We start from the raw sequence: 17,998 nt of genomic DNA, 5'->3' as shown, positions 1-17,998 counted from the left end.
ATAGCTGTATCTTTATTATTTTATTATTTTATCTGTATTATTATTATTATTATTATTATTATTATTATTATTATTATTATTATATCAGTATTATTATTATTTTATCTGTGATATTATTACTATTATTGTAATTATCATTCTTATTCAATTCAATTCTGCAACGCTTGTCGCTTGCATAATTGTAGTTAAATGTATGCATATATACGTATGTGTAGAATAACACTCAAGACATGTACAGTGAGAATTGTTATATCAGATGTTGGATATGACATTGCTATATTGTGCAATACTGCTGACATTTCTGTCAAGTCATCGCCACGTCATGGCTACGTCATCGTGCTCACTTAGCACTGAGCTCAGTTCCTTTGATTTTCCTAGGGAGCCCCAGGGGATTTCACCATTACATGTAATATCTGTCGCGTTGTGGGAGTAGGTCATTGTTATTTCTGAAGGTTACGTAGGTGTGCCATGCAACGTCTATAAAAGGTGGCTGCATATTGTAGCGTCAGTCATTAGTTAAACGGAAGCAGTACAGTGAAGAAGCCAAAATGGATAAGTGAACAGTCATTAGTTAAACGGAAGCTGAACAGTGAAGAAGTCAAATGGATAAGTGGACAGTCATTATTCTACTGGAAGCAGAGGCCACAGTTGGTCATTAAGGGAACGAGATGAAGAAGACTCAGTGAGGCATTAGTCTTTGGTCATTGAGAGAGTGAGGCCAAAGTTGGTCATTAAGGGAACGAGATGAAGAAGACTCAGTGAGGCATTAGTCTTTGGTCATTGAGAGAGTGAGGCCAAAGTTGGTCGGTCACTTAGTTGAATACCATACAATTTACAAGAAATCATATGATATGGAGAAGAAGCAGTCACATGGATACATCACCAAATTAGGCGTGACACATCTACAGTAAACACCAGATTTAAGGAATACGTCGTAATTACACTCAAAGTGTTGAAGGTACAGTCAAGTGAAACAGTGAGGGATATATTTTGTATAGACTGTTAAATGTCCGGTCAAGAAGAATTCAAATTCATGCCTAGTTTCTTTCAGTTGCAATGTCATAATTTCATATTCTCATCTGTTTTATCGCAACAAGACTCACTATTTTTATATATTATTTAAAGAATATATTTTGTTCTATCAAATGAATTCATATTATTATTTCAATGACAGAATTAGATAACCTCAAATTTAATGGGGAAACCGAACGCCAATCTCCTTTTCCAAGAACTTATATGGTATGTTGTCAAAAGTAAGCTTATTACCCCACACCCTAGAGATAGTCAAGATTCTCATTCTATTATTGCTGCACTGAGTGGTAGCTGGCGCCCTTCAAATAACGTGTGTGTAAGTAAGCAGGTAAGAAGTAAGTGTGAGTACAAGGTCCGACGATTGTGTATTTTATTTACTAAGTTAATATTAATTTTCATAATTTCCATTTTAAATGCAGATATTTCATATTTTCAATATAAATGCAGTTTAATATGTTTGTAAATTTAGTAAGAGAGTTAGGACCGTCTCACGTTATATATGCATTTTCACTTTTTACTTCCTCAAAGACCATATCCAGAACAAAGCAACTTCTCCAGATCCTGTCTACGGTTGTTTCACAGAAAATAAGCGTTTGTTTACCTATACTTTTCATGTCGTTGTGAAAATACATCGTTAGATCATTCCGTTCCGTGGATTTGACCGCGAATCGTATACATACAGACAAACACTTCCTGATATCACGGACTGACTGAATATGGCTCCTCGTGTCAGGGAGAGAAAAGGACTTCTTTCACCATGGACTTAAAATGGCTCCTTGACTTGTACTCGTATCACCTACCTTACGTACGTTGCCTAGCGACAGTGTATCTATGCATTCAATCTTGGTCACAGCACGTTGAACTGTCATATCCCAACAGACGTTTTCCAATGGTTTTTCGTTCATAACTCACCAATGAAAGCGAAAATGAAAAATCCGGTTTCGAGGTGCATTCGGACCCCCTTCCATCTACCTATGTTCAAAATTTCAGACCTCTGCGTGCTGTAGATTTTGCTGGGCATCGTACACACACACACACACACACACACACACACACACACACACACACACACACACACACACACACACACACACACACACACACACACACACACACACACACACACACACACACCACAAACACACCTTCTTATTATTATATTGATATCAGTTATTCCATATGTTGCTATTAATAATGCTCAGTAGGTTACTACACTGCACTCGACACGAAGAACGATTCAAGACTGAAGAGAGGGGTTTGGCAACCTCTCCACACCAAACAAGGATTACACGGAGCTGATTAACTCAGCAGGGTGCAGGGTGTTTTTGGTCAATCACTACTGATATGCAGTTAGGGCAGTCGCCCAGGAGCCAGATTCCCTATCTGTTGTTTTCCTAGACTTTTCTTAAATGATTTATAAGAAATTGAAAATATTGAACATTTCCCTTGGTAAGTTATTTCAATCCCTAACTCCCCTTCCTATAAACGAATATTTGCCCCATTTTGTCCTCTTGAATTCCAACTTTACCTTCATATTGTGATCTTTCCTACTTTTAAAGACACCGCTCAAACTTATTCGTCTACTAATGTCGTTCCACGCCATCTTACCTCTGACAGCTCGGTACATACCGCTTAGACGAGCAGCTCGTCTCCTTTCTCCCAAATCTTTCCAGCCCAAACTTTGCAACATTTTTGTAATGCTGCTTTTTTGTCGGAAATCACCCAGAACAAATCGAGCTGCTTTTCTTTGGATATTTTCCAGTTCTCGAATAAAGTAATCCTGGCGAGGGTCCAATACACTGGAACCGTACTCTAGTTGGGGCATTACCAGAGACTTACATGCCCTCTCGTTTACATCCTTACTACAACCCCTAAACAACCTCGTAACCATGTGCAGAGATCTGTACCCTTTATTTACAATCCCATTTATATAACTACCCCAATGAAGATATTTCCGCTCGATAGCTGCAGTCGCTTAAGTGCGGCCAGTATCCAGTATTCGGGAGATAGTAGGTTCGAATCCCACTGTCAGCAGCCCCGAAGATGGTTTTCCGTGATTTCCCATTTTCACACCAGGCAAATGCTGGGGCTGTGCCTTAATTAAGGCCACGGCCGCTTCCTTCCCACTCCTAGCCCTTTCCTGCCCCATCGTCGCCATAAGACATATCTGTGTCGGTGCGACGTAAAGCCAATAGCAAAAGAAAAAATGATCTTTCCTTATATCAAATACAGTAGAGACAATACACGACACTTACGGGGTTCGCCTTGCTAAAATGGGAGACAATTCGACGGTAGCGCTCCTAGTGACTTGACCTGAACAAATCGCGCTAAATTCAAATATCAATGGAAATGTATACACGGAAGTGGATAAATAAATTACGTCTAGAAATAAAGTGGTATTGAGATATTAACTTCGAAGTTGCTAAAGCAATTCTGGATAAATGAATGAAGAATTATTTAAAAGGTTATTATTCAAACACTGAAATTAGACACATAAACAAGATATGAAATGGGCTGCTGTGAAATGGCTTGATCTTTCATTTATGCGTTACTTTTTTAGCTTTAGCATTCCTGCCTGAACTCTTACGGTTGGATTTGTCTTTTTTTCTCATTTAAAAACATTGTATCATCACATTAAGACACTTGTCAATAAAAATATCGGCACATTCCTTACACACATGATGCAATGAATTAACATTTAAAAGCTGGACAATTTTCCTCTTAACATGAAGCCTACTAACAGAAAGAAAAACTATAAAATTCCGGCTTTAATCTGAGAAGATGGATTAAAGAAAGAAAAGTATGAAAATGTTGTCGATAGTGATGCTTTGAGTAATATTTACGTACAATTAGAGTAAAAATGTAACATACCCTTGGCTGTATAGTCGAGGATTTTTAAAGTCGCTGGCCTGGAAATGATCTGAACAGATCTTATAATTCTTATACAAGCGTAACGTCCCTTCTTTCTTGTACACCTTATCCAAATCGCTTCTTTGACATTTCAAAACCCACAGATCACACCTACAACAACACATCGGTATTGAAGGTTAACTGCTGCACTATACAATAAAATATGCGTATTACATTTTATGCCAGTTAAAATATGGGTCGAGCAGGTCAGATGATTATGAAGTACTATAAAAATCTCTGTCACTGGAAGAATATATATGCAAACACAATATTACTTACATGTTCTTGTCACGAGGGAACCTGAAGAACGACCGCGCATTTTTCTCTACTTCGTAATTACCGCAGCCAAACACAGCACATACCTTTCCCCTCATGTTGAGAGGAGATATCAAGGAATGACACACGCTACTATTTAATTATGTCAGCTCACTGAGAACGCATAAATAACACCAAAAACTTCACACAAAAGTACACGTGTTCTTATGAGAGAATCAGTACCGTTCAGGTCTATCCGCTAGAGTGAGCTCCAATAGCTGTCCCTCGATATCTCGCTCAGTGTCGCGTATTGTCTCTACTGTATTTGCTTATATTAACACCCAGGTACATACAATGATTCCCATGGGGAACCTTCACCCCATCAACGCAGTAATTAAAACTGGGAGGACTTTTTCTATTTGTGAAATACACAACCTGACTTTTAACCCCATTTGTCATCATACCATTGCGTCTTGTTCATCTTACAACATTATCGAAGACATTTTGCTCACAATCTTGTAACTTAATTATTACCCTATACGAATAACATCATCCTCAAAAAGCTTTATCTCTGATTCCACTAATTTACTCATATTATCATTTATATATATACGGAAACATATAGGTCCAATAATACTGCCTTGCGGAATTCCCCTCTTAATGTTTACGGGGCCAGATAAAGCTTCGCCTACTCTAATTCTCTGAAATCTATTTTCTAGAAATATAGCCACCCATTCAGTCACTCTTTTCTCTAGTCTTATTGCACTCATTTCTGCCAGTAGTCTCCCACGATCCACCCTATCAAATGCCTTAGAAAGGTCAATTGCGATAAAATCCATTTCACCTCCTGAATCCAAGATAAAGTGCGGCCAGTATCCAGTATTCGGGAGATAGTAGGTTCGAACCCCACTGTCGGCAGCCCTGAAAATGGTTTTCCGTGGTCTCCCATTTTCACACCAGGCAAATGCTGGGGCTGTTCCTTAATTAAGGCCACGGCCGCTTCCTTCCCACTCCTAGCCCTTCCCTGTCCCATCGTCGCCATAAGACCTATCTGTGTCGATGCGACGGAAGCAAAAAACAAAAAACAAAAAAAAACAGTTATTCATTTCGCAAACATGTCTAATATAATCAGAAAGAATGCTTTCCCAAAGCTTACATGAAATGCATGTCAATCTGACTGGCCTGTAATTTTCAGCTTTATGTCTATCGCCGTTTCCTTTATACACAGGGGCTACTATAGCAACTCTCCATTCATTTGGTATAGTTCCTTCATGCAAACAATAATCAAATAAGTACTTAAGATATGCTACTATATCCAACCCATTGTTTTTAGTATATCCCCCGAAATCTTATCAATTCCGGCTGCTTTTCAACTTTTGTATCTTATTGTAAATGTCGTTGTTCATAGGTAAATTTTAATACTTCTTTAGTATTAGTCACCTCCTCTAACTGGACATTATCCCTGTAACCAACAATATTTACATACTGCTGACTGAATACTTCTGCCTTTTGAAGATCTTTGCATATACATCAGTGGTGGCTGTTGGTATCTATAGCTGCGTGTTGCACTAACATTTTCAGTGTCATATTTTTATAGCTTACAGAAATAACAAGAAATTTTCTTATCGTTAGGTAATGAACTAGATTCCTACTAAAACTGTAATACTGTACATCTGGCAATTACAACCGAGGAAATAAGAGACTAATTATACACTATACCTACAGTTACTCTTAATAATACGGTAATATTATTGGCTTTACGTCCCACTAACTACTTTTTACGGTTTTCGGAGATGCTGAGGTGCCGGAATTTAGTCCCGCAGAAGTTCTTTTACATGCCAGTAAATCTACCCACACGATGCTGACGTATTTGAGCACCTTCAAATACCACCGAACTGAAGCAAGATGTTGGTAATATTGTGGGTGTTCTGGTATGGCGTGGAAAATAAATTACCAGGCAAGTTGACCGCGCGGTTAGGGTCGCGTACCTGTGAGCTTGCATTCGGGAGATAGTGGGTTCGAACACCACTGAAGCCCTGAAGATTGTTTTCCGTGGTTTCCCATTTTCACACCAAGAAAATGCTGTGGCTGTGCCTTAATTAAAGCCACGGTCGCTTCCTTCCAACTCCAAGCCTTTTCCTATCCCATCGTCGCCGTAAAACCTACCTGCGTCAGTGCAACGTAAAACAAAAATTGTAAATTTAAAAAATGGAAATGAAATTATCTTTGCGAGAGGAGAGAAAGTGGAATGAAGTAATATCCGCGCGATCTAACGGGGACATTTTAAACTGTTTCCTGGTAGGGGACTTGCTAGTCTCGTGCAACTCCCTGAGACCGATAGTGGCGAGGATGTTACCTGATGCTATACAGGCTTAGGTTCGTCCCTGCTGAGATATATTGCGGCGCACTGTCCGCTAGGGAGTTGCCGTAGGAAAGCAAACCCCCTGAGTTTGATTCGAAGTCAGCAGCGTTTATTGGTATGATACGAAGCATTAGTGCAGCGAACGATCAAAGATGGTTGATTTTAACATGTTTTAGAAAATATGTTATGTTTATTAAACTAAAACATTAGAAGAAAAGACGACGAATGAAGTGTAAAATTGTTGGTAGTTGTTCAACACTGCAACAATACCAAGCACCACCCCTGATATACATATATACGGGATTGACAGCTGGCTTCCAGCTTGCTTCCAAGAACGGAGGCCGTCATGTTTTGTCCGCAACTGTAGAAGCGTTATAACTCTGAGTAGCCGTGGCTTTCTAGGAATTCGAAGGCTCGCATATTTTGATGCCATTCTGTGGATTTGAGAAACGTTTTTGTAGAGGTTAACAGAATTCCATGCTCTCTTCACTTTTCCCATGATCCAGAGACGTTACACAGAGGCACTGTGCAACCGATTGCTGCGGCTAGCGAGGCGGACGTTGATTGGCAACGAGTTTTGTGTGTGCTCACGCGGGGGATGAAATCAAGCAGCATGCTTACCGTGGTAGCTGCCAGTGGTGTTCATTACTGTTAGGTTGCGAATGCAAGACGACCCTTGATTTTTTACATGCGATTCTGAGAAACAAACGTCGTCTTGGATTCGGAGAAATACGGTACAATTTTCTAAGTGTCGGATCCCTTTCGTCTTTCCCTCTGATTATTGTTAATAGAGGATGGTTGCCTAGTTGTACTTCCTCTTAAAACAATAATCACCACCACCACCACCACCACCACTACCAGCCTCCCCTAAATACTGACAGGAGACTTGGTGAAAGGGAATTCAACGTGGCTAATCGTTGAAAGCAATTGTGGGAGATATCTGCTATACCAGAACAGCAAACTATGCCATGCATTGCAACTAAGCCACCAGGTTTTGAACTCCCCAGAAAGATCTGGTCTCCTCTAAACAGAATCAGAACAAATAGTGACCGATATGCAGTCCCCCTTTATAAATGGAAGAAATTTCCTTTTCCTGGATGTACTTTAACTGCGGTGTTTAAAGTCAAACTGTTCACCACATTCTCCAAGATTGTTCACCAACACCCTTCTCAGGAGATTCAGCTAAGTTCTTACAGGCTACAATAAACTGTGTTCAGTATTGTAAATAGTTAGTTTATAATGTTTAACATAACTCCTTAGCATACTGTTGCATATACGGTATATGCAGGGTTTACATAATTACAGAGAAACCGGTAGCAACTTTGATTTAGTAAATAGGACTGTAACAATTTCACCCACTAGAACAACTAAGAATCAAGCGACACGTTCAGTGAATGGCTTAATTTGCAAATCCGATGAGTACTTTTGGAGAAATTAAAGGATTTCACATGTGTGGGCATTAGACAGAACGCTATGCGCCACTCACTGTGATGTAGGTAGTCCGTGACTCAAGCCTTGTTGATAAGCGCGCATACCTCGCCCTTATCTCGAGCGTGCCCGGAGAAACAATAGATTTCGGAGTTTGACGTTGACTCGGGGAAAACGAGATAATACAGTGAAACTGTAATACATGAAGTGCCTTATTGTCCTGCTCATGAGTATATAGTACATGAAATGAAATGAACAACTTCAATATCCGGTGAATGACTTGGACATTGGAAAGAATGGATGCAAAAATTAACGGAAAACGTTGTTGTTGGACACTTTAGTCCTCCTTAAAGCCAACATGTACAGGCAGTAGCCGAGTTGAGAAAGTTTTCAGCTGGTATGCTAGCATAAACCGCTGTTGATACAAAATAGTGAAGGTTTTTTTTTTTTTACTTTTAGGAGCATTGTTTCATTCTCCCACCCTTTCAACCACTTCCATAGCACAGAGAAACGTACAGTCGCTCCAAAAGTGGTTGAGTGCACGGTATTATTTAAGTCTCTCCCAGGCACAAACTATCTCGCTTGATTACATATTGCTGAAAATCAATGCATCAACCGAGCGAGATGATTTTTAACACGCGCGTGTCAAGCCCTGCCCGCCGTAAGCGCAGTGTTCGTGCCAGAAATACACGAGCGCAAGTCTTTTCCCCTCAAAGGACGAGCTGACTGTCGTAGCGGAAGGATGTACTTGCCTCCCGCTCTGCTTTCTCTCTCCTTGCGAGGCGCTCAGTACTTTTTAAGTGCTAACCAGGCTGCTGTACTTGTTAGTACGACTTCGAAAGAGCTTTGTCTGAGCTGAGCACTTCTAAGTGCTCGCTTTTCTCTTTCAGGAGTTTATTATTTTCAGGAGGACCAGGATGGAGAAGCCGTCCCTACCAGTGAGACTGGTCGACCACGACTACGAGGGAGCCTTCGAGAAGTTACAAGACGCGCTCTATACGATGGAAGCCCCCACTATGAACGCCCGGGGCTGGTGGTGTTCAACCGGTGGGGGGAGGACAACCACCAGGGGACGCTCCGCGTATACGACCACCTCAATGCGACCGCGGAGTCCATCGGTGAGCCACTCCTGCAGATCATCGGCCATATGGTCCCTGCCTGGGCGATCATCATTCGACCTAAGGACGCAGCTAGCTTCAAGGTCTACGAGGAGCGCGCGTCCCAGCAGTTCCAGGTTGCTCGGCTACCAGGACTCAGGGAGCACCTGGACGTCTCAGGCTACCAGGAGTCAGCCACGCAGACGGAGCCGGGGACCGAGGACGACGGCGGCGCTCCCGAGCGGCGCGACCCCAGTTGGAAAGCTGTACTTTACGAAGTACATGCAGACCCACAAGGCTGCCAACCAGGATCGTCGACCACCTACCAAGATGAAGTGGACGCAGACGCAGGCCTACCAGGAAGGGCCTGTTACCCGGGCGCAAACCAAGAAAGCGCCCGTGATGGTGGAGAGCAGCACAGCAATGGAGAAGGACGCCCCCTAGCGTTCTGAGGCTGCTGCCCAAGCCAAGCCTGCCTGCATGTCTGTTGAGCTGCAGACCTCGATGTGCGCCCCACAGGTCAGGGAACGGAGTCGAGTGCTAGCACCGACCGACGCCGCCTCCGCCAGACAGGAGAAAGAAGAAGACGGCGACGCAGCGGAGCCACCAGCTACCCTGGGGTCACGAGGCCGATAGAAGGGCCACCAGGACGAGGCCTCTTCCCCTGCCGAGAAGCAACCCCCGGGAAGAAGAAGAATAAGAAGACGACGCCGGACCAGGAAGCAGAAGGCGACGCCGGCCCATCAGGAGAGGGCCGCCCAGCTGCAACCCAGGACTGCTCCCAGGACAGCAGTCTACCGAGGATCCAATCAGGAGAGGACCTCAACGGGTAGCGGCAGTCAAGTGAGAGTGAAACGTCCCCCCTCAGCAGCTCTTGCAGTGTTTCCGCTGTCTGAGGTGGGGCCACCGTCAGGTCAGCTGTGGGCTCCAAGTGAGGTGCAACCGATGTGGTGGTGATCACCACTACACGGCCTGCGCAACACTTAAGGAGGCGCCGGCGTGCGCCAACTGCGCGGGGGGCCACCCGGCCTCCCATCGCATTTGCCCTGTCTACCGGGCCATGGCGCGGGCAGAGAGGAAGGAGGCCCGGCGCCATGACCCACCCCCTTCCAGGAGGCCCCGCCTCGGCGGGCTTGGCCTCATTCTCCGGGATCGGAGACTGGGTACGTGGGACCCCAAGGAGGTGGTGCCGTGCGGCGGGCCCTAGTGGTACTCGACGCATGGTTCCGCAGCCGGTAAGGCCCGCGCTAGTCACAGCAGTGCCCAGACGGACTGATCCCCTGCCAGACGGAATGGCGAGGAATAGGTTTGTGACTTGTGCATGTTACCTGTTCCTAACTAACACTACCTCTGGATTTTTCCAGCCCACATCCTTGCATGTGCTATCACAAGATGTCAGGTTTTACATGTAGGCTATTTCTCTTTTCTGCCTATGTGGTTTTTCCCTGACCCTACAATACCATTCATCAACACCACCTTACCTAACACAAACTCTCGCCGTGGTAGCGAGTCTGACTCGGAAACCGGCAGATACTCCTTGTATCACTTCCCACTCCTCCCTGCTATCTCTTTCTTAGAAATAATAGCATGTCGGAGGCCATGTAGATTGAGTCGATGGTCACGCAGGGGTGTGGGCTTCGCCCCCCCCCCCCCCACGAAAGAAAGAAACTTTTCCCCTCAGTCGGCTTGTACTTCCCCACGTTGTTGTCTTAAGGGCTGTGCACGCCTAGCGATGACATGCTCCAGTTACCCGCAGTAGCGGCGATTGGGAATTAAAAGTGAGGGGGCAAAAACAAATGTATAGACAACAAAAATTACCGGGGTTAGTGGGATGTAGCGGCCGTAGGGAGGAGGAGGGACGTGGGTGGTATATGCATGAAAATTGGAAAGATAAATCTACAAAGTGGTAAATATTTTGATGCTCTCTGAGCGAATTTCCGTAGACAGGTAACGGTTTTTTCGTCCGACTCGTTGGCTGAATGGTCAGCGTACTGGCCTTCGGTTCAGAGGGCCCCGGGTTCGATTCTCGGCCGGATCGGGGAATTTAACCTTCATTGGTTAATTCCAGTGGCTCGGGGGCTGGGTATTTGTGCTGTCCCCAACATCCCTGCAACTCACACACCACACATGACACTATCCTCCACCACAATAACACGCAGTTACCTATATATGGCAGACGACGCCCACCCTCATTGGAGGGTCTGCCTTACAAGGGCTGCACCCGGCCAGAAATAGCCACAGGGGGCCGATGACCTTTCTATGTTAGGCCCCTTAAAACAACAAGCAGCAGCAGAAATAGCCACACGAAATTATTTATAACGGTTTTATCAACTTAAGTGCTGTAATAATAGTTTTCGAGATTTTGATTCAATACTAGACTATAGAATAAAACTTTCACCTAAGGAACAATATACACATGTATCACAATTAAATAGAAGTACGGCATGATTACACAATTAAACATAATTTAGTACTTGACTACACATTAAGAAACTAACAGACACTAAAGAGACTGCCAGAATTGCGCGTGGCAAGTGGGTGAATCGTACCTCAGTGTCCATGATCTTGGCAAAAAAATATACTCCTGCTACCCTTTCTCACAGCACGTCTAAGTCTCCACTACTTTCTGTAGCTCTATACAAATCGGTTAGCCGCGACGAACGACAGCGCTATACAAATCGGTTAACCGCAACGAACGACATTTTGTACGTATTTCCGCTAATAATTAAAGAAAGTAAAGTAAAAATTTAGCTGATAAGACAATGGGGCTTGTACAAATTGCTTTAAAAAAAATTAATTCCTATAATTCCTAGTTTCAGCCGGCTAAATGGAATAAATTGTAATATTTTCTCCACAAAGTGGAGGGCGAATGCCCCCCTTTTGCCCTCCCCCCCCCCTAATCGCCGCTACTGGTTACCCGTTTCGGTCTACACGTAATGGTCGAAACATACAGTTACATAGGCTGTGGCATAAGAATTGGCAGCGTAATTTGTTAGCCTACTCTTTTTGTATTTGTGTACTTTTGTATCAATATGGTGGCTTGAAGAGATCCTAGATTTATCAAAGACTATTTTTCTTTGTTTAACTTCATAGAAACATGACGTTTCACCACAGAAGCGCCATAGTACTCGGCATTATTCTGCTTCATAAGAAAAGTGTTCATAAGAGAGTTGAGCATGTTATTAAACAAACAAAAGAGCCTTTTATATTATTTTCACGTCATACTTTATGGCAAACTTTGAGGTAATTATTTATTTACCTAGTACAGGGTGATTATAGTTGGGCCCATGGCAGTTGGAGTCTGATATTTGAGCGGTGAAAGCAGTAACTACAAAGTACTTGTATGCTGCGTTATAATAGTTACCTCCATCTGTGGCATATCACCCTTTCATACGGGCTTCATGTCTAATCAAGTACAGTATGTGGGCCTGATGCAATTCAATAAACTTGGACCCGTTTCTAAGCTCATGCTAATAATTCCAGCAATTTAAGACAGAACACGCCATTGCCGATATATATGATATTTCATAATCACCAAACTGACAATAATATCAACAAATGTACATATTAAATAGAGAGCAGAACTGTGCTACTAGCCACCGATTAACAAAAAATAAATTAACGGCGAAAGTAATATTCAGGAAACAAACACGTAAATCTATCTATATATGTATATATAAAATAAGCGTTTTGTCTGTACATTGCGCAGAATTCAAAAAGGATGGTATTTCTGTATCAGTCGTGTCCACAGTAACAAGGAAATGCACTTTTTAATTTTTCCGTAATTTCTGTCTGTCTGTCTGTCTGTATGTATGTATGTACACGCATCACGAGAAAACGGCCGAAGAGGATTTAATGAAAATTGGTATGCATTGTCGCGGATTGACATTGGTTACGTCAACATCGAAATATCTATGTATTCTTTGTATTTGTATAGTTGCCCTTTTTACTCTGTGACGTATATGTATTGTTGATAATAATAAACGTGATATTGTGAACACGACGGTGAAGTCCTCTTATAATTCAGTAGTTACGATTTATATAACAAAATCTTGGTGCCGAAACCCGGGAGTATTACGAGTTCAACGCGACACGAGAGAACAGAAGAGGATTTTCACACCACGGACACGTATGTTGAGCGACTTAAATCTCGACATAGGTTATCTACGCATCTCTGAGGAGGAGAAAGGATCACCAACGCAGAACTAGCTACAACTTCAAACCAACAGATAAGACGAAACACAATTGCAGTATACGTAGTGTTGACCGTAGATTGGTAATTTTTTCTGAACATTTAATGCATAGAAGTTAGAAGGAATTTCAATATTACTCGTAACAAGAAATATAACCCCACCTACGTCAAAATATCCGTAATGGCTTCCATTCCAAAGAGATCTATGCATGCAACACTCGAGTAGAACACTAGCGCCGTCTGTTGTAAAAAGGGAGTAACTAAGCTATGATCTTTAACTTTTAATAAGACATCTCTGGCAACCATTCATTGACAATAGTGTATGACGTAACGTTGAGCCGCGAAATCATTTCACATGTTTATTTTTTGTCTGAATATTTCAAGGAGTAATACTTTTCAGATCAGTGAAGAATTAATTTACTAGTAGGAGACATTATGGAAGGCACTATAGCGAATCAGCTCACGAAATTGAAACGTAGACGAGTAACTCAACGTTCGAACACTACGCGTTTTATTAATCAGATTCATTCGTTCAATCAATCCACGGACTTAGATGAAATAGAACATATCCGCGAGCGTCTACAGGAAACGTTAGCGTCCTTAAATGCGTTAAATGACAGTATCCAAGATTTACTCGATGACGCGGAGTACGAAGACGACGTGGCAGCCTGTGAAGAATATCTGGACAACTCCAAACGGGCGATTAGAAAGGCCACGGGCCTCATACAACAGAAAAGCGCGAGGAATGAGGCCGACTCTACCACTACGTATCCGAGTGTCCTTGTTCAACCCACGACTACAGCGGAGATAAAGCTTCCTACCATTAAACTGCAGTCATTCTCAGGGAACGTAGAAGAATGGCCGGGATTCTGGGAGCAGTTCGAGTCCTCCATTGACAAAAATTCGTCGGTGTCCGTCGTAAACAAACACGTATTTCTCCGTGGGTACTTAGACGGAGAACCAAGGCGTCTTGTAGACGGTATATCTATAACGGCAGACACATACGAACAAACTAAACAAATTCTGATAGCACGATATGGTGATAAGTACAGGATTATTCAGTCTCACCTCGATTACTTGGAAAATCTCGAAGTTGCAGTCTCGGAGGCCCCTGAAGTATTAAACACGACCTACATTGAATGCCATCGCCGGATACAAGCATTGAGAGCACTAGGGGAAGACGTCGACGCATATGGTCGAATTTTAGCACCCAAACTATTACGAGCCTTTCCAGAGGACATCTGTCGCCGTTGGCTCGTCCACGCTAAAAGACTAGGCATACAAGAAGGGGACACGACTCGACTAATGGCGTTCCTTAACGAAGAAGTGGAAGGAGCTCTTAACGCTCAAAAGATACGGGGTGACGCCCCATTAACGACCTCTTCATTACCCACAGCAGCCACTCTTCACGTAAACACAAAACCAAACGAACAAAAGGGGAAGCAGACACCTCAACCAGACCCGTTCTGTGTGTACTGCGAAAACCGAGGTCACTGGGGTCAGGATTGTCAACAGATGAAGGATCCCCAGGTGAGAGTCGAGAAACTGAAAGCCACAAACCGGTGCTTACTTTGCCTACGCCGTGGGCACAACAAGACACACTGTTTTAAGAAGGGGAAGGCATCCTGCAACAAATGTCGAGGGTCACACCATGTATCCATTTGTACCGAGGGCAGCAGTCAACACACTTCCGTTTGCAAGATAGGGGTCATCACGTCCGATTTCACACACCTGCAAACGGCCCGTGTGTGGATCAAGGGGCCGACAGGCCGAAACAAGCTAACTCGTTGTATCCTGGATGCAGGGAGTCAAGCGAGCTTCATCCACAATTCTCTGATTGATTCGCTGCAGCTTAATGTTACTGATCGCAAGACTCTTGAGATAAGCACGTTTGAATCACCCTCCACTATGTATGATATTAGACGGAAGGTTTGTTTCGATATTATGGGCTATTCAACCAGAGCTCAAGTATCGATTACCGCCTTTGAAAGTCACAGCTCCTACACTTTTCAACCAACTGCACCCCAAAACATAACCACGCTAGCATCGCTAAGGAAGATGAAGCTGGCTGATCCGAGTGACGACCTCGACAAAGATCTTCCGATCGAGGTACTCATAGGTGCGGATTCTTACTGGAAGATAGTAACAATGAAGGAACCTATCCGAGTAACAACATCACTGGTTCTTCTTCCTACTATCTTCGGTTACGTTCTCAGCGGAAGTAGATCTGGCACTACGATCAACCAAATAATGGTCCATCATGTCTCACTCACAACGGATCACATAACTGATGAAAGCGTGCGACGGTTCTGGGACTTAGAAACTATTGGAATTGTGGATAACCAAGAGCGAAAATTATCCATTAAAGAAAACACTATTTTTCAAGAGTTTCGCGACTCTTACCGCATCGAACATGGACGGAGAGTTGTATCATTACCTCGAAAGGTGGGCATTCCCTTAACTGACAATCGCACCACCGCTGAAAAACAATTCTCCCTGTTAGAGGCTAAACTGCAAAGAAACAAAGACTTGAAACACATCTACTACAATCACATGTGGGACTACATAAGGCAAGAGCACGTGGAAGTTGCACCCGAGGACGTCACTCCTTATAATGTTTACTATATGCCACACCACATTGTAAAGAAACAAAGGGGTGACATCACAAAGTACAGAATTGTCTTCGACGCGTCGTCACATGAACCAGACTTGCCTTCACTGAACGACACACTGGAAATAGGTCCTAACTTGCTCCCTGAAATATTGGGAACCCTGCTACGTTTCAGGAGCTATCCGAAGGCTATCGCGTGTGATGGTCACCAAGCATTTTTGCAGTTAGCGTTAGACGAAAACGACAGAGACCTCACGCGGTTCCTGTGGTATCGCACCGAGAATACAGGAGATGATGCGTACAATTTCACTGACGAGGTCATAGCCTACCGTTTCAAACGTTTGCCATTTGGACTTGCTTCGAGCCCATTTCTTCTGTCCGCTAGTCTTAGGGAACTGGCAACACTGCGTCAAGATAATTATCCATTTGCGTCGAGACTTCTCGATAAATCAACATTTATGGATGACTTTATAACAAGTGTTGCAGACGACATCCTCGCGATGAGGTTATATAACGAACTCACCGACCTTTTGATGGAGATCAAACTCCCACTCCGTAAGTGGGCTACCAATTCACTGACCTTGAAGGAAGCCTTGCGCAACGAGGGGGTGGAAATGAGATCCGTAACGAGTGTGCTGGGTATCGATTGGGATACCTCTGAAGACATCATTTCGACCGACAAGGGGGAAATAGCAAGAGACCTGGTGGACAAACCTGGGACGAAGAGGAACATTCTACGCGCCACTGCCAGATTCTATGACCCTCTCGGATTTTTCGCACCTGTGGAGATCGTAGCAAAACTTATATTCCAAGACACGTGGCTCCGAGGCCTATCATGGGAGGAAGTTCTTCCATCAGATCTTGCACGTAACTGGTATTTGTGGACTTCTAAACTTCAGCACCTATCAACCATATCCGTTCCCAGGTGGGTGGGCATTACGGGACCAGGACATGAACCAGAGCTCCACGTCTTCTGCGATGCTTCGGAGAGAGCATACGGAGCTGTCGTCTACACGAAGTCAACGCTTAACGACACTCCGGTCACAAAACTCGTCTGCAGCAAAAACAGACTAGCACCCGTGAAGAAGTTAACTCTACCAAGACTAGAGCTGCTAGCTGCACTTGCTGGTACACGCCTTCTTCACTACTTCTGCCAAGAGACTGGCTGTGACATCACGAAGGCTCAGCTGTGGAGCGATTCTACTGTTGCACTTGGATGGATTCGCAACGATCCGAATAAGTGGAAGACCTTTGTCTGCAACCGCGTGACAGAAATACATAATCACGTAAACCCCAGTCAATGGAGACACTGTCCTGGAGATCAGAACCCTGCAGATCACCTCACTCGAGGAGTATACGCAGATCAGCTAGCCTCCTTAGAAACATGGTGGCACGGTCCTCGCTGGCTCATCAAAGACAGAGGCGCATGGCCACGTGACCCAACACCCACCTGCACGCAGTTACCAGAAGCCAGGAAGACGCAACAAGTTCTCACGATCACTATAGCGGAACCCCTACTGGATATCTCGAGGTATAGCTCATACTGGAAATTGCTACATGTCACAGCTTGGGTACTTCGTTTCGTCAGTATGTTGAGCAAGAACACAAAACACCCCAATGCACTAACGGCAGAAGAGCTACGTACGTCACGCATATACTGGATCAAAAGGGTTCAAGAGGAACGGTTCACTACTGAACTAGCTGCATTGCGAAATGGTGAACGATTACCAGGCACTTCACAGATTGCTAGATTTAACTCATTTCTACATGAAGGTATCATCCGACTTGGTGGCAGACTACAGTTTTCAAATTTGTCTCAAACTGAGAAACACCCAACAATTCTGGACGGCCGTCGTCGGTTCACTGAGTTAATCATTCAAGAGACCCACATCAAACTTCACCATCTTGGAGTACGCATAGTACTGGCAGAACTACGTGAAGAATTCTGGATTCTGCGAGCTCGACAAATAACTAAGAAGATTCTGCATTCTTGTCTACCGTGCAAATTAGCGCACAACAGCAGACCAGTGGTGATTGAGGCGCCATTACCAGCAGACCGCCTACAGTTGACACAACCCTTCTCTGTGATTGGGATCGACTTCGCTGGACCC

General features: G+C 43.8%; 1 long non-coding RNA gene across 1 annotated transcript in view; it reads right to left on the bottom strand.

Annotated features, from left to right (window-relative positions):
- Positions 1-3,916: 3,916 nt before the first annotated feature.
- LOC137500961 (uncharacterized) overlaps positions 3,917-17,998 on the bottom strand; it is a 37,990-nt gene continuing 23,908 nt past the window's right edge. Inside the window, exon 3 of the long non-coding RNA XR_011018295.1 lies at positions 3,917-4,053. This is a non-coding gene — a long non-coding RNA (uncharacterized lncRNA). The remainder of the gene's footprint in view (positions 4,054-17,998) is intronic.

This window comes from Anabrus simplex, chromosome 5 (assembly GCF_040414725.1).
Source record: "Anabrus simplex isolate iqAnaSimp1 chromosome 5, ASM4041472v1, whole genome shotgun sequence".
In the NCBI taxonomy this organism is placed as follows: Eukaryota; Metazoa; Arthropoda; class Insecta; order Orthoptera; family Tettigoniidae; genus Anabrus; species Anabrus simplex.
The sequence above is the reverse complement of the archived record's forward strand: the minus strand, read 5'-3'. Positions and strand labels throughout refer to the sequence as shown.